Source organism: Equus caballus, chromosome 14 (assembly GCF_041296265.1).
Source record: "Equus caballus isolate H_3958 breed thoroughbred chromosome 14, TB-T2T, whole genome shotgun sequence".
Classification (NCBI taxonomy): Eukaryota; Metazoa; Chordata; class Mammalia; order Perissodactyla; family Equidae; genus Equus; species Equus caballus.
In genome coordinates, this window is record NC_091697.1 from 79,624,226 (window position 1) to 79,651,815 (window position 27,590).

Sequence of the window (27,590 nt, forward strand, 5' to 3'; positions counted from 1 at the left end):
ACTTCAGAGAAATAACTTTTAACCTCCAGATTCTGAGGCTTTCCCTTAAATTCCATGTGATAGGAATCCAAGCCTTACTTGAGTGAAGAATTATATACCTGAAAGAAGCAGTCTCTGAGTCTCTAATTTTGCCTCCTAAAGGATTTTCAGTTTCCCAGTCTTCAAAGCACTCCCCTCCATCCTATTTGAGAATGACAAATTCTGTATTGTGCAAGTGCCGACATTAGCAACAGACGGTGTCTCTCCCCCAACCACTTGAACCTGTGTAAGTGTATCCATTTTAAAGTTCCTGAGAGTGTAAATCACGCTGAGTGCTTTGAATTGGCAGAGAATGTATCACCGTGGCTGGCAGACCAAGCGCTGCCAAGTACTGTGCCCCAGTGAAGGGAACAGAGAAAGGAAATGGAGACATTAGATAAGTTGCCCATGGTAGGGTAGTTGAAAAGGAAATATACTCAAAATTCCCCCTAAGTGATCACAACGTCCTTTAAAATTTGCAAATTACCAGATACATTCAAGTGTTTAAACTTGTTTTATCTTATGACCACTGAGTTAGCAGAATTAAAACTCAGGAACATGAACGACCGTGTGACTGACAGCAACGTTTCCCTTGAGGGTAACTCAAAGTAGGAGTAGATGTGCGTTCTGAAGATGAGGACTTTCCAATATACCTTTTCTTCACCCAGGTCCCTGAAGATCAAAGTCTTAGCATTTTTCAATAGACTGTGTCAGACCTGAATTTTAAGTATAGTGATTAATCAATTAACTAAAAGTAATTGTGCATATATGTATACAGGACACAAATACACATATTTGAACACATACGTATTTTATGTGAGGCATGTTACACACTCCTTCTAGTCAGTTTAAAGATTATGTTTAGCTTGTTAAATAGTGGAATGTGGTAGGTTATTTCCTGATCCATCATCAAATCTCTCAATTATTATCTAGTTAAACTAATTAGGAAAAACAGTATTTACTCATTTAGAAAATACAAAGCCAGCCTTTAATCTTCAAAGGAGTTTGCTGTGTTAATTTATTCTTATATTCAGGTGCGTGTTTGTTATTTTTCTACTAACCTCTGAAATGTTTCCTCCACATCTCATTGTGAAGAATAAAAGACTATTTAATGCATTAACAAAGTAATATTTCTCACACAGGTGGTCTAACTTTTGACACTGATTCTTCAAGGCAACAGTGGAAGTCTCACAAAAGGCACTGGTTTGCCATCCTCTGGAATATTGAGGAGCTTATAAATGTATTTCCCTGGAGACCTCATCAGGTTATGCATTTTTGAGGAGACACCTAGCACTACCAGCAAGTCAGAGGCAGTCTCCAGCACTGCAGCTCTTCCATCTGGCCTGAGTTTTGCTGCCTCTATTTGTACATCTTCACATGAGGAGCACTCTAGGAACCAAAAACTGTTCTCTCCTTCATTATGCATGTGGCATTCGATGCAATTTACCACCTAACAGATGTCATAGCTAAGTACCCAGGATCACGTCATGATTCACTCATCTTAAGACAATCTGCTTCAGAAATGCATGGCTTTTTATAAATTGGGAGAATTTGGCTTTTGAGTAATTCTCTAAATGCTGTATGTTTATAACTTCATTTTTTTTTTCTTAAAATACAATTACAGTTTCAGATTGTTTCCAGGTTAGCTCCCTCTTTTGGGTTCCACTTTGAATATCTCTGCCACTGGAAAAATAATGAAAAGCATCAAATTTTTTTACCACAATGCTTATTGAAGTAACTCTGGAGATTATCCTCAAATTGAGGTTTTGATGTCTAGGCAAATCTGGTGAAACATTATTTCTCTGCCCTTGTAAAGCAGGCAAAAAATTCCTGCCGGGTGGTATTTTACATAATATTGTCATTAAACATGGTCTATCTTTAGCGGAAGAAGCAGACGGTAATAAGTCAAATAGGGATGAAGAATGATCTGAATCGGAGGAGATACACTTGCAAATGAGAAACCGAAATTATTATTAAAGGTAGTAATATGACATCCAGATTAATAGAGTAAAAGGTTGAAAGAAATGTTTAACTATTGGGAGTAATTATCGAAGGCTTTTTCGTAAAAGAATATGTTACATCGTCTCCTATTTTGGGAGGCTGATTTTTTTATGCTGGAATAAAGAACCCGTAGATTCTTCGCCGCAGCTGTTTCGGTCTTGATTAATCTAAGTACTGGAACCATAAAAAGAAAAGTAGCTTAATTAAAAAATGTTAGAGCAGAATAGAATACATTTACAATAATTTCCCTTCCCTTTTTGGCTAAATGTGAGAAAAAAACATCATCTTTTCTTTTAAAGGGAGCAAATCAATATCGGTGCCTTTGCAATTACCCTCGAGGCACAGCGTTACACAGGCGGGTGCACAAACAAAGGAATCCTAGGTTAAAAACCATATCCCTCAGCATTAAAAAAAATAAGAGAACTATTTAAGTCTTGCTACGTTTATTTCTGTTCTCTTCCCCCAAACAAACACCATCATTGCAACTTCCAACCTTAATCCCATAAAACTGGTTCTCCCAAATGTATAGACTGTTCTTTATTACTGAATTCTGTTTTTAATCTCCCTGCAAAGGGATTCAGATTGATTTCTTTATTACCTTGAGGTGACTATGTCTCATTCGGTTGATGCCTAGATTGTTTATAAAATGAATTTATCCTGTTAATATTTACACAGCTCTTGAGAAGTATGAGGTAAAGCCCCAGCAGGAAAGTTTCCCAGTCGGGACTTCTGTGTTTTCCTCTCCTGTGAATATAAAAATTGATTTCCTATGTGCATTTGTAGGAGCCCTATGGGAGATAGTTTTCTTACAATTGTGCTGTCAATTGCTTTCAGTAAGTATCTGTAACGATAGGCTATATGGGAGAGAATACATAGTTTCAACTAGAACGGGTGAAATTTAAAATTTTGATTGTATGTTGGTAAAAGTTTCCTTTTCGATAAGTTTAAGAATATATCTGAAATTTTTCAATAGTGACAACAGGAAAAGCAACACTCTTAGGCAGAGAGTTTTGTAGAGTTAGTCATAAAGATCTATGATTCTAATAGCATTGTCTTACCTTCCCCGGCAATTATCTCCATTTCTTTAGCATATAACCCACCTAGTTCCATGGCAGTTGCTTTGCATCACGGCCAAGACAGATTACAACCCAGACATAATTTATTTTTCAGTGAGAATTTCCCACAAAAAATTGAATTATTTATTATCTTCAATTCTGCCGTGTTTGGTTTAATTTTAAAGGAGTTTTTACTACTCCATGTGAAAATAATAAAGCATTTTTAATAATGCCCAATAATACTGTATACAGAATAAGACCAAGCACCACCCACTGCTTAGCTCCCTGGAGTCCATATTAAAAGCTACGCAAAACATACCACACAAAATTAAGGGAAGGAATGGGACCCAACTGGACTGAACAATAGGAGACTATTTTATTTCTCTGGCTTAAGTACATGATGGGGATATAAAGTTATCCATACTCCTTATATAAAATTGAAAATAATACTTTGCTTTGCAGATCCTTCAGGAATTGATAGAAGAAACAATTTGGTTAAAGCATTTTCTAATTCGTGTTCTTCTGGCTAAATGCAGATCTATAAACTGAATACGTTTGAAAGAGAAATTCCTTTTTATTGTTTTTAGAAACATGAAGGAAACCTCAATCTTTTTTCATCTGGGACCAGTTTATAGATTCTCTGTTTCTTCTATGTAGAAAATATGCCTGTTATCCTGTTGGCTCCTTTGGAAGAAGGAGCTTATTGGTGTGAACAAAAGTACCTAAGAGGACTCAGTTGTCAAGTTGTCCTGAGTTGCCCTTGAATTATTGAAAAAGTGAGAGACCTGATTTCAGGAACCTAGACAGTAAGCTGTCTTTTAAGGACATATCTTGTTCAAAACGGGCAACAAAGAGTAGCTGCACTGGAGGTACCGCTGAGGGAGAAGAATCTATAACCCCCGCCAAGTTATATCTAGCAAAAGACTTGGCTAGGGAGAAGCAATACATATGAGGTTTATTCAATCCACCCTTTCCATTAGATTGGGAGGTCTCTAGTCTCAAATTCACATTCCTTCAGAGGACAGGCAAGTAACGTAAGAAAGTGAAGGAGAGCGGGTGAGGCTTGCATGTTTGGGATTAAAATTTGAGTTTCTAAGGAAAACAAACAGGAAATGAACACATTTGTTTTGGTATGAATGCACATGCCAGACACATACACAACTATCTGGCTCTATTGATCGCCCCCAAATGTAGCAAATCCCAGCTGGTTCGCTTACTAGCTGTTGTGACAGAGCAAGTTCCTTAAACTCTCTGTGCTTCAGTTTCCTTGTCTGGAAAATGGGAATTATAACAGTACCTACCTCACAGGATTACTATGAGGAATAAACAAGTCGATACACTTAAAGTGCTTCAAACACTACCTGGCATATACCAAGGGCCATACAAGTATTTACTGTTAAGCATGTTTGTTCTGTGCTTCTTTCTCAATTTTTTCTCTGTCCTTATACACACACAACACACATATACACACATACTTACAAATCTACTCATTCATAAAAGTATTTTTAAAATTGGATTTGGAGGGGGCCTGGCCCAGTGGTGTAGTGGTTAAGTTTGCACGCTCTGCTTCTGTGACCTGGGGTTTGGATCCTGGGCATGGACCCACACACAGCTCATCAAGCCATGCTGTGGTGATGTCCCATATATAAAGCAGAAGACTGGCACAGATGTTGGCTCAGGGACAATCTTCCTCAAGCAAAAAGAGGAAGATTGGCAACAAGTGCTAGTTCAGGGTCAATCGTCCTCACCAAAATAAATAAATAAATAAATAAATAAATAAATAAAATGTGGATATGGAGGATAATAGAGAAGCTCCAAACACTGGATAATTTATATTTGCCCCTCAAGAACCCCTCTTTACCCTCCATCACCCTTTTCTGTCTTTTCTGTGTCCCAGGAGGCTGACCTCTACAAATGGCTCACATGCCTTCTGGCTTACAGTCAAGTTTGCTTAAAGGGAGTCACCCACTGCAGATCAGGGAGAGTAAAGAGAATGAGGTCAAGGTGTTTATTTCCCTGCCTCCTCCTTGTTGGAATGTTGCTGGTTGGCTGGTTCCTCTGCTGAAAGCCATAGCCCCTTTCATGGTCGCCTCAATTACGGCTCCTCTCTCTCTCTTGTCCTTTTAGGCCTAGGAAGTGACAATTCCTACTTGTTAGCCCTGCTGTGTTTAATCATACCTTAATGTGCATGCTCACATTTGTTAATAACTTTTCTCAATAAGTGTGTTTGATTGTGTCATCACTTTCTTGCCCGGACCCTAACTGATATAGGCTCTTATTTGAAATGATTTAATATCTTCTTAACATCTTTCCCTAAGTCCTGCTAAAATGGTAGAAGACTTAGTAAAATGATGATGAATCCATAGAAAGCCCGGGTATCCAATGCGGGTGACAGCAGCAGAAAATAAAACAAGTAAATTCCACACTGACAGTGAAAATCAGCTGAACTGAGGACCATGCCTCCTACACAGGTAACCTTCAAAACGATTGACTTTTTTTTCCTGAACAAAAGCCCAGAATAATCTATATTGAGGGAGAGCAGAAGTTAGTTGAAGTAGAAGCTACTGAGATTGGCGTGAGGTTCCTAATAGGGTAAAACGACTGAAGCAGTCCTATCCCTGAGAGGAGTTCCCTGTGAACAAGCTGTGAGTATTCTTCGAAGAGGGTGCTTTGACCTCAGAGACACCCAGAATGCCTTTTGCGGCCCAGAGAAACAGGATGGTTCCCTAGGTTACAAGTGGAAAAAGAGACATCCGCCTGGAATGGTGCTGATAAAGTTGTACCTGAGTTGTAGAATAGATAGTCTTTGAAAATACCAAGTCAACATGAAAATTACAGTATTCTTGTTCCTAGTTATCAGGAAACCTAAATTCATATAATTGTTACAGAGCGAAAAAAAGAACAAATGGTGAAAGCACATTATTCACATAAATATAAGATTATCTGGCAATTTGGTGTATTTGAATCTATAAAATTGGATTTTCTCTACTCAAGCATTTGTATGAACATCTACGCATAAGTGAAAACAAATTTTGGAAAAAATGACTTTCTAGATTCACTGAAACTTTACAACACTATCAGAAGTCAAGAATGGTTTTCTTAATATAAATGTATAGTGCTCGAATTGACGGTAATAAATGTGTATGTGTACATGTGCATGTGTGCATACATGCACACACGTGTGCTCGTCAAAGCAAGTCTACACTGCTGAAAACCAATGGAATGGTGTCCACATGGTATGTTCTTTCCCTTCATTGCTAGCAACCTACATTTTATTGTACTTTTCTCTAGAAAGAGTGTACACAATATAAATGTGCAGTTTTATAGTTGCTTACATTTTAAGGAGATGAGAAAAAGTAACATTTTCCCTTTAATTTTCTTACATAGTGAATGTAAGGGATATTTAATGGTAGTAAAAATGAATTTATTTCCTAAACTAACAAAAGCAACTTACAACCATCAAGAGTCCAACCAAAACACACTCCAGGACATTTGGTCATTTTAAAATAACTTAGATACTGTTTATTTTTTGACTTTATCAATTCATTATAAATAGCCAAAAACTTCTGAACATTTAAAGATGTTTTAAACATGGCTTGAAGTGGCAGAATTTATTATTATGAAATCCCTTTAACCAACTTATCATTATGTTTTCCTAACTTCTCCCCCAACCAAAGCAAAACAAAATCAGAAACAATGGGCATGAAAGGAAAAAAAGAAGAATCAAACGTGGTTAAGAGAAGTAAATAAACTAGACATAACGCTTTGATGTCTGAGTCATGTCATCCATACCAGTCATACTAATGCATTTTAGAAAAATTTTAGAAAATGTAGGCTATGTATACATTCAAGAAAAGTTTCTACAAAAGTATAGTTTGGGGGACGTTTCCTTCATTAGATAACAGAAGCTTTGTTCTTGTCTGAACCCCTACAAGTGACTCAGGGCATCAACAATAATATTCCCCAGTCTTTCTCTAGACATGAAGATGAACATATTAGTTAGCTACCCTTGATGGAGATAATTCTACTGGATCCTAAAGGGAGTTTTGGTACCAGGTTTCCTGAACTTGCCTTGGGAATATCTAACTCATCAAGGACTTTTAAAGATGGTTTCCTGGGCACAGGCATTGGGTGAAGTTCATTTTAGTAAGTCCCAAAATCCATTGGTGCTTTTAAGCCCAGAATAGAGCACTGAATTTTAGTGTCCGAAATAATAAAGTTAATTAACTTTCTGGGTTAAATGGACAAAGCAGTTTCAAAATAATGTGAATATTTGATTTTATTTAACTGAAGAATTAAGAATTAAGAATCCCCAGAAAGATTTTTATTTATTTTTTGAAAAGAAAATAACTTTTACTGTGGTAAAAAAATATACATACATACATAAAATATACAAAAGTTTACCATTTTAACCATTTTAATGTGTACAGTTCAGTGGCATTAAGTGCATTCACATTGTTCTACAATTATTGCCACTGTCCATCTCCAGAGCTTCTTCATCTTCCCAAACTGAAACTCCATATCCATTCAACAGCTCCCCATTCCCGCCAGCCTCTGGCAATGGCCATCCTACTTTCTCTTTCTATGAATTTGACTAATGTGAGGACTTCATTTAAGTGGAATCGAAATATTTGTCCTTTTGTGTCTACTTAGCTCACCTAGAATAATGTCTTCAAGGCTCATCTGTGTTGTAGCATATGTCAGAATTTCATTGCTTTTTAGACTGAATGATATTCCATTGTTCGTACACACCACATTTTGCTTATTCATTCATCCAGCGATAGATATTGAGTTGTTTCCACCTTTTGGCTATTGAGAATATTGCTGTTATAAAGATCAGTGCAAATATCTGTTTGAATCCTTGCTTTCAATACTTTTGTGTATATACCTAGAAGTGGAATTGCTGGATCATATGGTAATTCTATGTTTATCTTTCTGAAGGATCGCCTTACTGCTGTCCACAGAGGCTGTACTATTTCACATCCCCACCAGCAATTAACTTCTCTCCAAGGGTTCCAACACCTTGACAATATTGGTTATTTTCTGGGATTTTTTTTTTTTTTGATAATAGCCATCTTAATGGATGTGAAGTGGTAACTCATTGCAGTTTTAATTGTATTTCCCTATTGATTGGTGATGCTGGACATCTGAAAAAAAATAATTTTAAGGTTTTTTTTTTTTTAATTCCAATCAACACTAGAACCGGAGAGTTAAAATTTCTTTTTAAAATCTTTTCAGTTGATCTAATACTTTTATATTTTTAAAAGAAAAACTTAAAAATCACTGCATATTAAATTAAAATTTTAATTAAATTCACTTTATGGATAAAAGAGCATCACAATTGTTCTTTTCATCAAAACAATGGAAAAATATTTTCTACACCACGTAAATTGCTAACTTACTATCTCATTTCCGGATTATATGAGTAGCAGATTCTCATTAAGTGAAAAAGTATTCTAAAATATGAAGAAAATGTGTGAACACCAAAAGAAACAAACAAGCTATCAAACAAGCAAATTATGGTATTGACTAAAGCAACAGTTGGACTGAGTATCAAGAAATGCCAAAGAAATACAGTGTAAATGTTTAAATTTAAATTTTTTAAAACTTCTTGAAGAGACAATAGCAGTTTAAAGGGGCTGTGAGATGAGATAGTGTTCTCATTTCGAAGATCTTTATTAATCTTTTAGATAAATAACGGGGAACCTTGCTGGAAGGAGCATGAAGAGGGATGTTTAAGGCCAAAAATATGGTCTATTTGGAAAACAGATGGCTTGTAAAAATCAAGCTTTATGAACGGAGGTTTGTGGGAATTTTGCTGGTTGGATTTAAGATTTTTTTTCTCCCCTCTGAGTATTTCCATTTGATCAGAGAAAGCTTTGTGGTGATATTTCTGAAACTAGTGATTCTGATGCTGCCAGCCGAGGAGTTTCAATGGTTTTCTCTGAAAAGTAGTTTCATACTTCCTTTACCAAGACAGTAAATTACCCAAACAAAAGTAACATGTGTAGTTTGCTGGAGGCCATAGAAAGAAAGAGAGAAATGTGTTTGCGTAGCAACAAAAGACTGTGGCTTTATTGGCAACACCATCAAAGCTGATTCATCTGCTTGCCAAGGCAGTGTGAATCCACTGCAAGACATGTCAAATGTGTTAGAGAAATGATTTTCCTGGAGCACCCACTTGTGGACTGTAGCTCTTGCTTCAAGCCCCCTGACTGAGAGGGAAGACTTTCTGTGATCGAGCAGAGCTGCTTTCCTCTTTTGATTTTTCTCCTTTTGGAAATTATGTATGTAAGTAACAATTTTGATTCTCACTGGTCAGTGATTTTTCCATGAAATCACTGAAAAGATTTACTCTGGAAACCCTCTCCTAACTTTCTGATTAACAACCACTTCTGATCTTAATGAGTTGGAATCATTTAAGATGTGACTTCAAGAATTATTTTGGACCATTTTAATCTACTGATGGACATGTTCATCAACTATTGCAAAGACATTTTGGAGAATTAACAGGGAATATTCCAACTTAGAGAAATTTCATCTCTGTCTCATGATATTATATGCTAAATGTATGAATATGGGGTAATACAAATACGCAAAAATCTTGTTTAGTTTCAAACTAAAGATTTTGCTCTATTTCTTAAGCTCTCATTTAAAGACAATGAGAAATTTAAGCTAAAGACTTTTGCTTGTGAAGGTAAACCTTTAAAGTGCGAATCACTGAACATCTTGTTATCTGGTTGAGCTTGCAGCCAGCTAAAATGACAAAAACAAATTCACAGAACCCTGATTCAAGTTGAAAGTCTTGACTTTGAAGGCTAATATAGTGGTTTAGATACTATAAATAATTCTGTGCTGTAATTTGTGTAATGTAATTCAGTGTCTTCTAACTTTTTTTTTAAATGTTATTCACTTTCTTAAGTAGTATAGAAATAGTCAGTGTTGAATGGAATTTACAAAACTAATACGCTCTTAGATTTTAGAATTAACAATAAGTTTGATAAATTTAGCAATGTTAAATAAATGATTTCTTTATTTAATATATTTGATATGGAAATATTTTAAGATATACTAGAGTAATTTTTGTGATTTCGATGTAGTTATATTTTCTGTTGGGTAGTAACTTAGCATATTTGCTAATATATAACAGTACTGGCCTACATGTTGTAACTGATTTGTACTGTATTTTTGCCACGATTTTTGATGTTACTGGATTCTATCACTGGGAGATGACATCTTAAAACAATTGTGGAAAATGCTCTTAAAGGCATAAAAATAGAACTACAACTCTTGGGCCAAAAGGATATCAGATGGCCATTTAGTCCTTTGTCCTTTATCTAGAACTTTGGACTTCTGGGCTTGGAGGGCAGGAGATGAGCCACTGAAGTATAGGAAAATGTTTATTTATATTTATATTTATTTCATCCTTTAAAAACATATTCATATTACTTTAAAAATATAGATCTTCCTTGACTTACAATGGGGTTACTTCCCGATACATCCATTGTAAGTTGAAGATATAGTCAGTCGAAAATGTGTTTAATACACCTCACCTACCGAACGTCATAGCTTAGCCTGGTCTACCTTACACGTGCTCAGAACACTTACATTAGCCTACAGTTGGGTAAAGTCATCTAACAGAAAGCCTATTTTATAATAAAGTGTTGAATATCTCATGTAATTTACTGAATACTGTGCTGAAGGTGCAAAACAGAATGGGTGTGGGTGTGCAGAATGGTTGTAGTTAAAAAACAAAGCCCTGAAAAACACTTAAAATACTAAGAGAAAAGTAGAAAATAAGTGAATTTAAAAAAATCATGCAAATAAGTACAAAAGAATATAGAAGTGATAATTCTATCAGATAAGGTGGAATTTGATGGGCTAAAATTTAAAGATTTTATTTTTTCCCTTTTTCTCCCCAAAGCCCCCTGGTACATAGTTATATATTCTTTGTTGTGGGTCCTTCTAGTTGTGGCGTGTGGGACGCTGCCTCAGCGTGGTTTGATGAGCAGAGCGATGTCGCTGCCCAGGATTCGAACCAACGAAACACTGGGCTGCCTGCAGTGGAACGTGCGAACTTAACCACTCGGCCACGGGGCCAGCCCCCTGATGGGCTAAAATTTAAATAGACTAAGTTTAGATATAATGTAATGAAATTCCTTCACAAAACTGAATAGGTATAGTAGACAAAAATATGGAAAGATATTGAGAATTAGAATACTCTGATCAATATACTCATTTTAATAGTAATGTACACTCTTCAAAAGAAAACGTAGATCTTCTTTATTTATCCATGGAATATTTAAAACGATTGATCAGATGCTAGGCCATTAAGAAAACCCAACAAGGGAAAACAAATTAGTTCATATTCTATTCAAGATCACATCCTTTAGTAATCAATAAGTGCAAAAATCTCAATTTAACTACTTGGAAATTAAAAAACATACTCTTAGGTTATTCTTATATCAAAGAGGAAATAAAAATTGACATGATTAACTCTAGAAAGCAGGGAATATAGAACCTCACATTTCTGCCTCACATGACTGAAACGAGAAGAAAACGCATCCCCAGTTATCACACTCCATATTAAAAATGACAATATCAACAATGAAATAAAAAATACTTAAGGAATGATAAAAGAACAGAGAAATTAGCCAAAAAGAAATAGAGAGAGAAAAAAATGATGAATCTGAAATTGCTAACATAGAAAAAAATAGTTGTAGCAATAAAATTCATTAAAAAAGCTGGTTTTATGAAATGATCAATTAAAGAGATCAGTTAAAGTCTTTCAATTATGAAACTGATGAAGAAAAACAGAGACAGAGGAAAAATCTGCAAAATTAACTGTGGGAAAGAAATATAATGACAGAAAAGATGAAAAAAATTGTAGAAGAAATTGCAATTCTTTAGCCAAAACTTTGAGAGCAAATGAATTTTTATTAAAATACAGATTAATCAATGCAAGTCAAAGTTAATACTCAATCCTCAAACAGACCACTTACCATCAAAAGGGTTTGAGAATAGATGGTCACAGAGCTACCATTGAAAAACTCACCAAGGCCAGATGGATTCATAGATGAATTCTATCTACCTTTTTAAGATTTGAACTTTCTCGTGCTATTTTATGCATGGAAAAAATGAAAAACTTCCTTAGTAATTTTTTGGAGTTGGTATAAATTTAATCCAAATCTGACAAAGATTATGTAGAACAGTCTAATCCCACTTAAAAATAGAAATACAGGGGCCAGCCCGGTGGCATAGCAGTTAAGTTTGCACACTCTGCTTTGGCTGCGTGGAGTTCACTCGTGCGGATCCGGGGCACGGGCCTATGCACCACTTATCAAGCCATGCTGTGGCAGGTGTCCTATATATAAAGTTGAGGAAGATGGGCACAGATGTTAGCTCAGGGCCAATATTCCTCAGCATAAAGAGGAGGATTGGTGGCAGATGTTAGCTCAGGACTTATCTTCCTCAAAAGAAAAAAAAAAAAAGAAATATAAATACGCCAAATTAAATATTGGTAGAGAGAATCCAACAATATGGAAAATGGATAATGTATTTAGATGAGACAAGGTTTATTCCAGGAATGCAAGGGTGCTTAAATATCAGGGATCTAGCAACATAATCCATTACATAAACAAGTCAAAGAAACAATACAATCACAGAAATAGATGAAAATAATATACTTACATTTGCCAGTCAGCTTTTGAAAACCACTTGGTTAAATAATAATAAAAGAAATCTACTTAAAGATAATAAAGATCATCCACTAAAACCAAAAATCAATATTTTTGTAAGTGGCAAAAACTATTACAATTAAAATCAAGAACGAGACAAAGAAGCCTGATATTAGTATTGTTATTCATCACAGTCCTGGAAGCTCTAAATAAACCAGTAAGACAATAAAATGAAATGATTGGTATAAGTATTCAAAAAGTAGAAATAAATCTTATTACATCCAAAGAACTCTGGTTAAAAAAATCCGCTAGAATTGATTAAAATATGTGATAAATTGGATAAAAGACAAAACACAAAATTATGAGTTTTTTCTATATTAACAATGAACTCCTGGAAATGAATATAACAAAAATACCTTATTAACGACACTATGGAAAAATGATAAAATTCTTAGGAACTAATTTAATAAGAAAGGAAGAAGATCTATATAAGGGGAATAATGAAATCTTATTGAATGACATAGGACATAAAGACTACGTCTATAAAGAGAAGGTTATTCAGCTGGATGAAAAATTTGATACTATAAAAAAATTGGACAAATTACTAATTAGAATCTTAAGAGATTCTTTCAACTGGATAAAAATTATATTAAAGTTTATATGAAAGAAGAAATGCCTTAAGATAATTAAGAAAATTATGAAAGAAAATAATAATAAAGGGAGACTTGCTCTATAAAATAACAAAAACATCTCCATTCCAATCAATATGGTATTGGTATGGATACAGATAAGTACATCATAGAACAGAATAGTGAATCCAGGAAAGGATCCTAATGTATATAAAAATTTAATATAGGATATAATGGCATTTTAAATCAGAGTAAAAAGAGTAGTTCTTGTTCAATTAGCCATATATCTGGATGACAAAATAAATTAGGACCTCCATTTTACAGTATATAAAAACTAAATCCCAGCTGGGGTAAAAACTGAAACGTAAAGAGTAAAACAATAAAAACCATACAGAAAATCTAGGGAAATTATTTTAGCCTGGGAAATATAGAGAAAAGGAAGGAAAAGCTTTTAATCCAAATAAAAAAACAAGGAATTATGAAATTAGAGATGGGTATTGAAGACTAGATAAAATTACATAGGATATAATATACAAGCAATAGATAAATAAGGTATTTTGGAAAATATCTGAATGTAGAAGACAAATGCTTAATATTACTGCACTTATGCATCTCTTGAAAAATTATTACAAAATTGTATTTGTAAACCACAAGAAGGAATGAATACGAAATAGCAATTTACAGGAGACCATAGCAAACAGCCTGCAATTGTACGAAAAGCTGTAAACTCACTAGCATTTAGGGAAATTCAATAATGAGATAGAGCTTTATATTTACTACTTGATAAAGAAAAATGAAAGGCTAGTAACTAATTTTGGTGCAGTAATATGAGTAAAAGGTTACTGACAGAAATGTGAATTGCCTGAAAAACACTACTAGAATCTATCTATTTCCCATCATTCATCAATCTATCATCATCTATCTATCTATCTATCTATCTATCTATCTATCTATCTATAATTATTTGTCTATCTATATAATTTTAACAATCTCACTCTTGTGGATCAATGACATTTAAAGAAAAACACCCACATGCATGGACATATCCAGAGGGAAATGAATTTATCTTTGAATTCATCTTCACAACAAAACATTGAAAACATACTGTCATTGTGGAATAAATGATGGTACATCAAGGCCCTGGACTCTTATGCAGCCATAGTATAGACTGATATAGAACCACATGGGTTGATTTGAAATGAATTCATGAGGTGTTTTCCAGAGGAGAAAGCAGATGGAGAGACGTATGTATTCCACATCCCATTTTTGAAAACAAACCCATGATCAATCCCAAATATGTGTGTATATATATGTATATGCACACGTATATTCATATATAATTATATTATATGAGAATAGAATGAAACTGCATATGAAGTAGTTACAATTCTATACTTTATAGTGAAGAAAAGCAAGGAGGAAATAAGTGGGGGAAAAAGAAGAAAAAATACTGTACTTACAAAATTATAACATGTATGATATAATCGCATTTACGTATTAATGTGAAGCCACATATAGGTATGTATATAGAATTTTAAAGAAAATTAATAAACATGAAAAAAGCGATAGATATCTATATTCAGTGTCATAAAAGAGGATGAAATATGTTTCGGGCATGTTAATTTCATCATAGAGGTTCTATGTCACATATATCTTGTTATTTGTTTTTGGTCATTGTGCTGGCAGAAATTACCTTTGAAATATTAGATTTATTCCTATGGATATTTAAAGGAAATTAGCATGTACTGGAGCTTTGCTAAAACTCCATCTTTGGAATTCATACTGTAGGAATAGATCTCAAGAAGGCTTGAAGCCCAGACCTATTAAAAATGGGAGTTGGTAAATAAAAGAACATTTCCCTGGATTCTTTCATTTAGTAAATGGTCAGGAATGCACCATGGTTGTTACCAGTGACTTGCATTTGGTGAGCAGGCAAGCACATACTTTGGATCTCTACAAGAGTCGAAAGGAGTCAGGAGGTTATAAGGCCCCCTGAGAATGGAAGGAAACAAGCTTTTCCGAAGAACCAGATGGAATTTTACTCTGAAATCTCATTGGCAGCTGGGTTCCCAAGGGCATGGAACTTTGTTCCTTCAATTTGAAATATGCTCCTGGTTCCCCAGCACGGATTTCTTTGTTGGTATGAAAATCCAGTATTATTTCCTTATGTACATCAATGGAACTTATATCATTTGCCTGTGTCTGTTAGTGACTCACTCTTGTGTCATCGCACATGTGAGAGCACTGCCTTCCTTCATTTATTGAACGTGTCTGTTGAATGTCTACCACAGGCTAGGCACTGTTCTAGGAACACTTTATGTGTAAATTTGTCTTAGGGCAGCTTTTTTGTTACTTCAGTACATTTACTCTCTGGAAAAACTTCAAGACATCCTTGCCTACCTTTGTATTATTAATAGCTTCCTATAAAGAGTTCCTACAATAGATCTGCTAGAGAGAGTGCTACTTATTGTAGTGTGGTGGAGTGCCTTACACTGCGTTCTGTACAACAATAAATACTATAGAAAGGTTCTAGTGCATTTGATGATATCTGGCCAGCTTACCCATAATAACTCTGACTTCATTGTGGAAGAAGGGCCTTCTATGCAAGGCATAAAATCCAATTGATTTTTATGAAATAAGATGCTCTGAAGAAGAAATGCATTAAGTGTACCGTATCACAATAATTCCACTATGTAAGCTAAATGGCTTTTGGAACATTGTTGAAAATGCTGTCACTATTCTGAGCATACATAAAAGAGCAAGATAAGGCCAATAATTTAAAAGTCAATGCTATTCCTATTCAAAGATTTCTTTCCTCAATTAACAAAGCATTTTCTCCTCTGTGTCAGTTAAAAATAAAATTCAGAATAGCTTTATATGATATGATCAGACACAGAGCAATATGTAAGCTATGTTGTTTCTACAAAGTTTCTTTATTGAATTCTGGGGTTGCTGCTATATTTAACTTCCGTTTAAGGGATCTTATAAAATCTGTTATGTATATTTTAAATGATACATTTTTGCTTGGGCCGCATTTATCAAATTGCTTTAACATTCGTTTATTTCAGAAAGACTGGTTAGTTAAATTTTGTAAACATTTCTAAAATAATGGTATATGAATGCATACAGGAAAAGCAAGCCATTTGATTTATGGAACGGAAATATTCTGTAGCTCTTTAAATCAGTAATTTGCAGTGAGTTTGGTTAGGTGGATTAATGCCTGCAGCACTGGTTCTTAATCTTTTTTCAGGTGTGCATAACACACCTGGAGAATGTAGTACACGCCTATCAATAATAGTGACATGGTGACAGTGATTCTGTGAATTGGGGGAGTAGAGTAGACTGAAAACCAACCAACCAACCAGCCAACCAGCCAACCAGCCAATCAACCAACCAACCATCCCACATGAAAGATGGTTCTCAAATGCTCTCCTGGGGGATATATTTGAGAGTAACTGCAAAGTAGTTGAAACTTTGTGGAAGATTCTTGGACCTAGCAATTTTACTTTTTATTTCCAAAGATCCTAAGTGAAGTGATTGACCGGTTTTGTACCTGGCATCTGGGTGCTCAGCAAATATATGATTAAATGAAAGAAGGAATGAAAGAGAGATGCTTTTAAATATCTCTTATTTCCTATTATGGCGAAGCAGTATATATTGCTTTGTCATTTAACATATTCATGTTAAATGCAACTTCTTACAAGGTAGGAAAAGCTATCTGGGAATATCTAGTACAATTAAGATAAACACATATCTTTTGATTCTCTAATCTATCTCTGAAAATCTATCTTATTAAGGACCGTTACATATTTAAAACAGAGAGTTCCATGGATGTTCCTTTTAATGCTATTTGTAAAAAATAGAAACACATTAAGTGACTATCATTTGGAAATAAAACATTGTGCTTCTATACTATGGCATATTATTCAGCTATTAAAAAGGAGAAATTATATTTAAATATACTCACTTGGAGAGGTTTCCTCCAGATATTTTTAAGGAGAAAAACCAAGGACACAAAGAAATATCTGATTTAATTTTTGTGAAACAAACAGTTATAAGATCCCCAATATCATTCCAAATGTTTATATAATGAGAAAAATATGGCAAAGATAAACAAGTTCTTAATATGAATTACCTAGGGCTGGCAATGAGGGGCGGTTATATGGATGTAGGTGAGAGTTTAGCAAAAGTAAAAATGATAATTCAAAAGAGAACCACTACATCCATGATATGATTCTATTTCTGTAAAATTTTATCTATCTATCCATCTACCCATCCATCATGCATTAAGTCAAACAAGAAAGTTTGGTCACCAGAATGTTAATGATGGTTATCGTAGAGTGGTACCATTGCAATATATGTTTTACTTGCTTAAAGTTTTATGTACTGTTTGGCCTTTTCACACTGTTTACACTATTTGGATTTTTTAAATTACTAAGAAAAAAATATTAAAACCGTTTTCATTCTGAAAATTAAATGCTTAAGGTAAATTCCTTCTTGACTCTCAAGGATAATAAAAATATCCAACCTACTGACAAACCAAACACCAATCAAAGTACTAAACCAGTCAATTTACCTAACTAACCAATTTGATATAAAGACCATAGGTATACATACCTGTAAGAAATATTTGTCTTTTGAAAACATGTTTTTCCCCTCTAATGTTGTCCTGTTTTTTTCTTTGAAGGTTAAATTTTTTAAAAGTTAAGGAGACATAAAGAATTAAGTCATAGCAGCTTAAAAGATTTCCTAAAAGCTATTCTCAACATGGAAAGAAGGTTCAGGCCCATGGTTCTCATAAGTCCCTTTCCCTAGATTTGAAGCCGAGGGAATAAATTTGCTTTTTCCTGATAAAAATCTTTTGAGGAAATCCTTCTAAGCCAACTGGTAGCGTATACCCCCATTTTATTCAACCTTTCCTCAGTGAAGAGCATTCAGTTTTCTTCTAGTCAGGAAAGATTTTTCTCTTCAGATTTGCTGGACTGTGGAACAAGTGAACACCTCAGTTATGATGAGGAGGCTGTCTGAAGGCTCTGACTCGGGCCCATCACCCAATCCAAGCTCCTTCAAGCAAGATGAAGGCAGCACCATGGCAGAGCCAAATTCTCTGGGTTCTGAAATCAGGCAGGATGCATTTCAAATCCCTGTGCCAGCTCTCATGAGTTGTGAAACTTGGTAAGTCATTTATTATTCTGGAACCTCAGTTTCTTCATGTATAAAGTGGGCACAGCAAATCCTACTCTCGGAAATGTAGAGAAGCCTCAGTGAACTGTATCTATAAGCAGCTGGCCCAGTAGCTGGTACTTCATAACCACTCAATAAATGATAACCACTATTGTTATTATTTTATATGTTTTTGCATGTACTCAGAATGTGTTGGTGTCACAGAACATTATTGCTTCTATGAGTATGTATCTGAGCATTGTTTGTATCAAAGGAAGGGCTATCTTTAATTTTTAGCTAATTAAAGAAGTTCCATGCATCATAATATATTAATACAGTATTCTCCTTTCCATGAATTGGGGGGAGTGGGGAAGCAGAGTTGATTCAGGAGGATGAAATGCGTATATTTAAATACATAACCTCATGCCATGTGATCTTAGCTGGATCTTGCTCTTCATTTTACATATACAAATGTGCAGAAGGAAAATATAAACAATGTATATTTTTTACCAAGGATCCAGTGAAAATCATCATGATGCTGTTGAGCACTGAATCATTAATCATCACTTGCATAGCCGAGAAAATGCTCCAGTTCTTGCCAAATGTACTGTTTACTGAAAAGAGGCCAACATTTACCACTGAAAAGATAACATACTTGGAGAAGTAAAATGAAATACAGAACTAATCTTGTGTATATTAAATATGTTTCTGGAAGCCATTTAATTTGTGATTTGAACCTTAGAAGTCCTAAATTAAGGCAGCGTAGATGAGGAATTGTCTTTCCTACTAAACTGTACTTGTTAAACACTTGCATTTTTTTTCTGCAGAAACAACCACTAAAACAAAACATCAGCTTAAGATAGTTTTCACATTTCTTGAAAAGCATCAGTAAAAATTGAAGTTATTTCTTATGTAAGAAGAAATGTCTTAATTAAAATACTTATAATAACATACTTCTTTAAAATAATTCCTATTAATTAAGATGAAAGGGAAGCAAAAGAAGTAAGAGAAACAAAATCACTGCCAGTCTTGTTGCCCAAACACACAGTTAATAATTTGGTGCATTTTCTTCTATTCTTATTTTTTTCTGAGGTTAATTTCTTTTGTCTACATAGTTAATCCTGCTGTATGTGCATATTGTGTCTGTAACTTGCTTTAAAAAATTTCTACTGAGTAGCTGATTAAAACAGACATAGCATTAACTCGGTGACTTTTTATTTCCCCTACCCCTTGCGATCCAATGTTCTGTTTTCTGTTAGGCTTCAAAAACAATGTCTGAGTTTGAAAAATCATATATTCAGATGGGAAAATAATTTACCCATACTATGTAAACTAATTTGACCTTTTCTCTGTAAGTTTGACAACCTCTTGTGCAATTCCTGAACTGGATGTAGAATTTGATTAATAACCATATTCACAATCCAATATTTTATGTAGGAAATTTCCCATCGTCATGCTTTTAAAGAAGATTAAAGAACTATGTTAAATCTGTTTATTTTGTGGCAACGTGGATGGTTATAGGGGAAAAAAAGTCTGGGTTAATTATCTTATGTTCCTCCTCAGTTATGGTTTCTTTTCATTAACCATCCTGTAATGAAACATTTGGTCACTGTCACCGGTAGGCATTAATTGCCAGGAAATACATATTTAAATAGCTCATATTTTAGAGCACTTTAGTGATCACAGCATTTTAAACAGTGTCTACTTTAGATTAAGATGTCAGAAGTATCAAAACTTGTGAAGTGTGATGTGAAATAGTCCACATGGTGGACAACAATAATCTCAATAGAAAGCCATTACATAATCATCACCGTTTTCCCCACACTTGAGTGATAGCTCTTACTATTCAATTAAGAAACCTAGTTACTAGGCTCAGATGCTGATCCAAATCTCAAAGAAAGCTTAATTTGTTTGACCCTTGTAACCTGCTGGCTTTTATTCTATTTGAGGTTGTGTCTAATCCAATTGTTGCAACCAGGGACCCTAACCCACACCACCACCGCCATCATCATCATCATTATTGTTTACTGTTGAGAGACGCTCAGTACTTATAAAACCTGAGTTAAGTTTCTTCGGGATATTGATTTCTTTAAAAAGGGAAGTAAGCTGAGAGAACCTTTGACCTACATTAAATCTTTTTTTGTTTGCTAACATAAACAGGAACTAATCATAGGTGCAAAGGATTAACAGACACAGGAGACTAGATCGTATATTTTAAACTTTACTTTGGAGACATGAGGGAAAGCTTTAGTATAGAATTGGATTAACCTTTTTGACACTTTCTTTAAAACACTCAAAGTTATACGGCTTGGTTGGTCGACTCCAGGGGGTACTCATCCAATGGTATGGGTTTTGAGGTTATGAAGGAAAAACTCCAAGTTTTACCAAAAATGTGAAATAAAAAATATTTTCATCCTTTGTCAGTCTTTAGTTCCCTTCATGCAGCTCTTTTCAATAGAGAAGATAGTCAGTCAACTTCTACGGCACTGCTCAGCTGCCCTTGTATATATCCCTAATCTGAGTGAATCCCAAGAAATTTGTTGAGTGGTTTTTAGGGATCAATTTGGTGCTCTCTAGTGAATTTTATTTAAAATCTTTTCCAAATCTATTTATAAATTGCAAATAGTTTTAGCTGTACTACCTTTACCTAGACTGGACAAAGAGATGACATTTATTATCTTAATATATAATAGATATTGCTCAAGTATTTTTTTTCTTTGCTTCATCTTCTATTTACCTCATCTTTTAACATGAAAAAGAGAATATTCCTAACGTTAGTACTGATCTACGTTCATTGACTTATTGGATAGATGTAAGAATAATATCATGATCAGTTTTGAGAATTTTGAAGCAAAAAATTGTAAGATTTCTGGTACAAAGGAACCAAGAATCCTCCTTTCAAATTATTTTACTCTGGAAATTATATAAAACTAATTTCTTCTGTTTCTCTTTCTTGTCCTGCTTCCCCTCATCTTCTTACTTCTCCTTTAATATTAGGTATTTTATATGTCATTATCAGCACAAGCAGCATTTTGAATTGCTAGTCCTTGGTTGCAAATTTTTCAGTTTAATTTAGACATGCTATTTTGGAATTTCAACACCAACACTTAAGCATTTAAGTATATTTTTCCTCAAGTGAAAGAGATTTTCTCTAGGCACACTAAGCTGTCTATCTTTACAATATTTTCCATTTTGATATTGACTTCTCAGTTACTTTTTGCTATTAAAATTATTCTTTTGTGAGGTTCTTTTTGCCAAACTTTCCATGTTGGCTTCAAATCTGTGATCACATCATGCAATGCTATTCAGCCTTTTCCTTCTGTGTCGAAAGCCCTCCTAGGTGCTGAACAGCAGGAGGTAAAAAAGTGTTTGAGCGCCTTCTGTTTGCCCAAAACTAAGCACGATGAAGAACACAGAAAAGGCATTGGTAGATACATAGTTTCTAAATTTAATCCACAGTTATAATGTGCCCAAAGTAGCATCGTTGGACTACTCAAAGTATTCATCACTCTTTCTATGGGCAAATTTACTGACAGTGTTTAATTTTGGCTCCAGAAAGTCCAATAGAAGAACTCTTTCATTGATTGAGTTCATAGCGAAGTTTTCTGTGCTCAGACATCATATCTCTGTGAAACTGACCAAAGTCACAAGCTTCAATTAATTCTCCAGTTTCTTAGCCATTGCCCTAAAGTAAGATAGTGTAAAATTTGGCCTCTCCTTTAATATAATGTGATTCTACTACAAATGCTTAGTTCCATAATTGCATTTCTCCTTGATTAGGTATAGTGTTCCCACCTAAACTTTGTATATGTTATCCCTCCAAACTTTGTCTCATTATTTTCACGTATTCCTTCAATTGTTTCTATCCTACGTTATAACATACCAGCCAACACTTAATGATTTCTGTAGCATCTCCTTTATGTATCTAATAATCTTCCTTTTGTGTGGTTCAGTTTCAAAAAGAAGAAACGAGTTATTCCATTCACTGAGGTTGCAGACATAGTGAAGTGGATAGACATATAAGAAGCTAAATTAGCGCAATATAGGCACTCTTTCAGAATATTTCCCAGGACTTTCTCTTTATTTTCATTTTTTGTTAAAGAAAAAAATCCTGTAAAACCTTTACGATTATATTTATACCATTTACATTTACCATTATACTGACATTTTTCATTCTTAGCATACCTCTAACTCAGGGAAAATAGCATTGTAGGGTATTACGTAAAAATGAGATTCATACCTTGGCTCTGACGGTGCTGTTAAAAACACAGCACAATGTTTAGAATCATCTGTTTTTTCATCTTTCAGAAGGGAATAGCAACATAAACATGACCCCAACAAAAAGGGACCCAAAGGAATAAAAAAATTAGCATATAAGTAATGACGTCATTTCCATTTGTGCTTAATTTTGACACCTACAGTCTCGCTGTGCTGTCTGATTTCAAATTTTTTTTTTTTACATTCTAGGGTGATTATTTGAAATACCAATATGGCTCTGTTTGCAAGTGAGCTCATGTATTAGACTATTTACAGATGTTCTCCTAATAGAGTACTCAAAATTCTAAGTACAGTTTGGGAGTTCCCATGGGTATAATTTAGGTGCTATTTGACAATTTACCAAGGACAGAGCAAATCTTGCTTAAACAAATTCTGCCCCCATCATGTTTCAATATTATGAACAAAAGAACCGAGCAAAAGTTAGGTTACAAAATGTGTTACATATACATTTTATAAATTACCCTTTTTGCTTTTAGTATGAATAACCACCAAATGAGAAAAATTCAGGAATTATGTGTATGTGTATACAATCAATATTATGTATTTTTTAACATATAATCATAATATTATAAACTTTTTCTATTTTTTTTCCCGTTCAACATAGTGGGACAAGCATCTCTTTTCACATAATTTGGCCATTTACAAGAAACCCAGTAGGTCTTATAACTTTGGTATGCTATCACAGATTTAAAAAAGAAAAGAGAGAGAGAGGGAAGAAAAAGGAAATATACACCTCATTAATCATTTTAACCCAGACATGATAAATGGTATTTAACAGTATCTTCCATAGCACTGAGAAAAATACTATTGAATTTCTGTTTAGTGATATCTGGCCTGTTTGGGGGAAGTCAGCTTGGTTAACAAGTTCCCTTTCAGTAAGTGCTTAAAGAAGATGGCTGTTTAGTCAAAGGAAAGGTAAGAGTGCCCCTAGTCTGACATTTTTCTATATAGGTTATTCTTAACATTTTTGCAGCTGTTCTTACTTTTCCGTAGAACAATGGAGATACTCCTACAGATGCTTCCCACAGGAAATTCTTCCCCAGAGACTGCACTTGAGATGAGGAGAAAATGTGAAATTCTTCAGCTAAAGTTCATGCAGCTCCTTTCCAATCAGACACGAGATGTGTGAACCAAGGAAACAGGTGAAAATTCAATCCTAAAATATATTTAAAAAATGCAAATAGTGTAATAAGGTGGTTACGAACAAAGTACAACGGTATTGGCTAAGTACAGATGGAGAGAAATAATGTATATGAGGGATATAAATTTGTGATTTTCATATAAAAAGTCACACAGCCAACTTTTACAGGCATTTGCAAATTTAAAAAGCTGTGCTTTCTGGTACAATTAGATTTATTTTCTGAAATGCAAGTTCTAAGAAAAGAATTTTAGGCTTAAAAGGAGCTAACCTTAAAACTTTGTGAATTGTAGAATGACATATGTTCAAAAAGTCGTATGATTGATGGATGTTTTTGTATTACAAGAGAATAGCTGTACACCTTTTGTGATTAAAAATAGTCATCAGCTCTAGCCTGGTATTTGGTGACTTTGTCATAGCAGGAGCTGGATGAAGTGCTAGTAGGTGAGGTGAGAGGTTCACAGGGGCGTTGGTGGCTCATATGTTATGGCCAGTGACCTGACACCCAGGAAAAGCAATTAAGTTTGCCTTCGTCTCTCTATTCTCCTTTGAAGTGAATATAGGTACTTGTTGAGAATACTGAGGTTGCTTATTGAGCTAAGAGCTCCGTAGGCCATAGCAGTTTCTCAGTGAACAAAGGGTATATTCCAGGCTTCCAGAGGAGAACAAAGGTAGTGGATATTAATTTGAATACCAACAAAATGGAAATGAGTGTTGGTTTTCTTAGTGGTACTGTAGAAGTGTTTAGCAAATGAGTATCAGTTAAAGAACAGGACAGCAAAAAAAGGGCGTATGCCTTTAACTGTCCAGTCATTTTGCTGAGAAGCTGAAATAATCCTTAGGTGAATATATCTGTTGTAAGTCACTCTGTTAAATAAGCTGCTTTCACCAACTGTGACACTATTCAGGAGTTTAGAGGAAAAAGCCTTGCTTTGCCTCAGGCCCTGCTTCTATTCTTTTTGCTTAATGTGGAGATGAGAGAAGAGATGGAAATCTCAGGTGAAACCTCCAGGAGAAAATGCCCTTGTGCATTACAACTTATTTTTCTGGTCTCAGAGAATCTAAAATAGATTAGTTTTGGTGTCCTCCTGATTTCAGCTTGGTTGGCCAGCTCCTTGTGAGCAAGGGGGCTGCATTAGCTTCTGAATTGAAGCATTTATGCTGTGATACACAGTTTTCTCTATGAACAATTTGCTAAGCTGTTTAAAAATCACAAAAGAAGAAAGACACATAAAATGTACCATTAAGTCATTCCACGAGATTTACAAAGGCTTTAATGAGTTAGAGATGGATGAAAAAGCCTTTTTTGATTCATTAAAGATATCCATCTGATTAGAAGAGATTTTCATCACCTTATCAGCTAATCCAATAAATTGACTATCCATTTCAAAATGACTCCAATTGGATTCATGTCCATCAGAAGGATTTTCTGAAAACCCCAGAGTAATGTATAAAATTGAAAATTATTATCAAATTGCCACTGGAAAAAAATTTACTAAATCCTGATAAATCTAGAGGATTAGGGGAAAAAAAATATCCTGAGCTGAAAGGTTACCACAAATCAAAGTTCAATAATCTTCAAGATGATTATTTATCAGTGAAAAAAAAAATCCCAAAGAGAAAACCACTTTTCTGGTAGCTAAAGTAGAACTGTTTTATAAGGAGGTTGTTTGGTATGTTTTTTGCTTAACCCCATACAGATCTTGAAAAAGCTAACATGGCTTTGTATATCTGGAAAATATTTTAAAATGCCATACCAATGAGATAGCTAATGCATGGGACCAGCTAATCAAATTTCCAGTTTTTGGCTGGTGCATGCCCCAGTCTAACAAAGTAAGATTAATGGGGTGTTAAAAGTCTGTATGGCTTGTCAGTTTTATGTGGCAAATAGGGTTAATTTCATCCAAATGTAGAAATTTTAAAAATTAATGTGAATGAACTAAAGCTTTATATTTATCTTTGCTTTTCAGAAACCTATGTTTGCAGGACCACTTCTCTCCATATTTGCCTGGCTAATGGAGAAAGCTGAGGGAGGAAAGAAATGCCTTTCAGGGAATAGAGTATCATGAGGTCAGCTACAATGGAGAAATGCCAGACGTTGAAATTTAGGAGTAGATAATTTTACCTATTGGACTAGCCAAAAGCATTTATTCTGGGCCAGTATCTGATACTACGCAGGAAGACAGGCCTCCTTTATCTTTTCTCAAAATCACTTTTTACATAGTCTCCATAGGAAAACTGGGGTGAAGATATTTTGCCCTTCGTGGAATACTTTGGGGAATGAGAATGAGTCTTCGTAAACCGTCTCGAGCATTTTAACAAACTGGCCGTCATCCATATATTTGTCTACATAATGCCAAACACTTGGATACGTGGAAACATTCAGACATCAGCTTTCATTTTCAACTTGTCATTCAAATGGTACAGACCTAGGCTATGTCTATGTGTCATTTGAACTGGGTAGTCGTTGAAGAGGCAGTGGGCGAACAGAATTTCAACAACACCTTTTTTTTATTGCTTTCTATATTTTGTTTCCCCTGAGATAACTTCAACTTAAATCGTGGAAGCATACAGTTTTAGGATCCCCAAAAGAAGTAAAATGCTTACACTGAAACAGAAATCTACATAACGTTAAAAAACAGATATTCACTTAGGATGATGTCAGAGACTGGAATGAGAGACAGGCGGACGATCCAAGGAGCCCCAGCTATTCGGCACCCTGAGATAAAAGGGCATAGACAAAGAGCCGGCTTTGTAAGAACACAGGTTTTAGTGCTGTGATTTAAAGAGTACCAAGAATTATACCTCTCATCAACTATCTCCCACATCTGGACTAAATATCTTTTCTTCATTTTGCCTTATTTTCTATAAATTATCGTAGAGAATCATTAATTTGTAGTAATAAACATCATCTTTTAAAGTATAATCCCCTCTCCTCCAAAGAAATGGTTATGAATTACAAATTTGTTAAGAATGCAATGGCAACTAGACTTCTGGTGGTGAACACGATGCAGTCTATACAGAAGTCAAAATGTAATGATGTACATCTGACATTTATATAATGTTATAAACTAATGTATCCTCAATAAAATAAATAAATTAAAAAAATGCATTTAGTAAGACTCAGTGTCTTCCCATCTGAGACCTTTATAGCAGGGAAGGGGAGGTGGAAAGTGAGGGAGATTGTAGCAAAGCGCTCAGCAAGATGGGCCAGACTGAGTGGAGAGCTAAGAAGAAGAAAGAAAGGCTGGAATTAGAGAGCTGCGGAAGACTGGTGAAAACAGTCAAGATGACTACACCTGCTTCACCATTTCCCTTCCGCCCTGTCCTTGTGGCAGTCTCATTCTGTAAGGGAGCAGCTGCAGGTTAGGGGCCTTGTCTTACTGCATCATGTTGACCACTGTGTGCCCCAGTGCTTTGCACAAGACCTAGCACCTAGTACACACTCAGCAAATGTTTTTCAAGTGAATCACTAAATGAAATGTGTGGTCTGCAAGCTCCAGGTTAAATTTCAAAGACTCTAGGCTCCGAGGAATTTTAGGAAGTCATATAGTTCAACTTGTCTTCAGCTAGCACTTAAACCACACCAAGAAACAGCTTTCGATAATTTTCTTTTTAGAAATTCCAACAT

The 27,590-nt window shown here is 34.8% G+C and overlaps 2 long non-coding RNA genes across 3 annotated transcripts in view; both read left to right on the forward strand.

Moving 5' to 3' along the window:
- The window catches only part of LOC138917323 (uncharacterized), a 177,256-nt gene extending 175,091 nt beyond the window's left edge, over nt 1–2,165 (forward strand). For both annotated transcript variants that reach the window (XR_011425150.1, XR_011425151.1), the window contains exon 3: nt 1,161–2,165. This is a non-coding gene — a long non-coding RNA (uncharacterized lncRNA). The remainder of the gene's footprint in view (nt 1–1,160) is intronic.
- A 5,341-nt stretch (nt 2,166–7,506) lies between these two features.
- LOC111767858 (uncharacterized) lies at nt 7,507–27,067 on the forward strand. Its single transcript, XR_011425152.1, has 3 exons — nt 7,507–18,555; nt 23,795–23,963; nt 25,930–27,067. It is a non-coding gene; the product is annotated as an uncharacterized lncRNA (long non-coding RNA).
- Nucleotides 27,068–27,590: the final 523 nt, after the last annotated feature.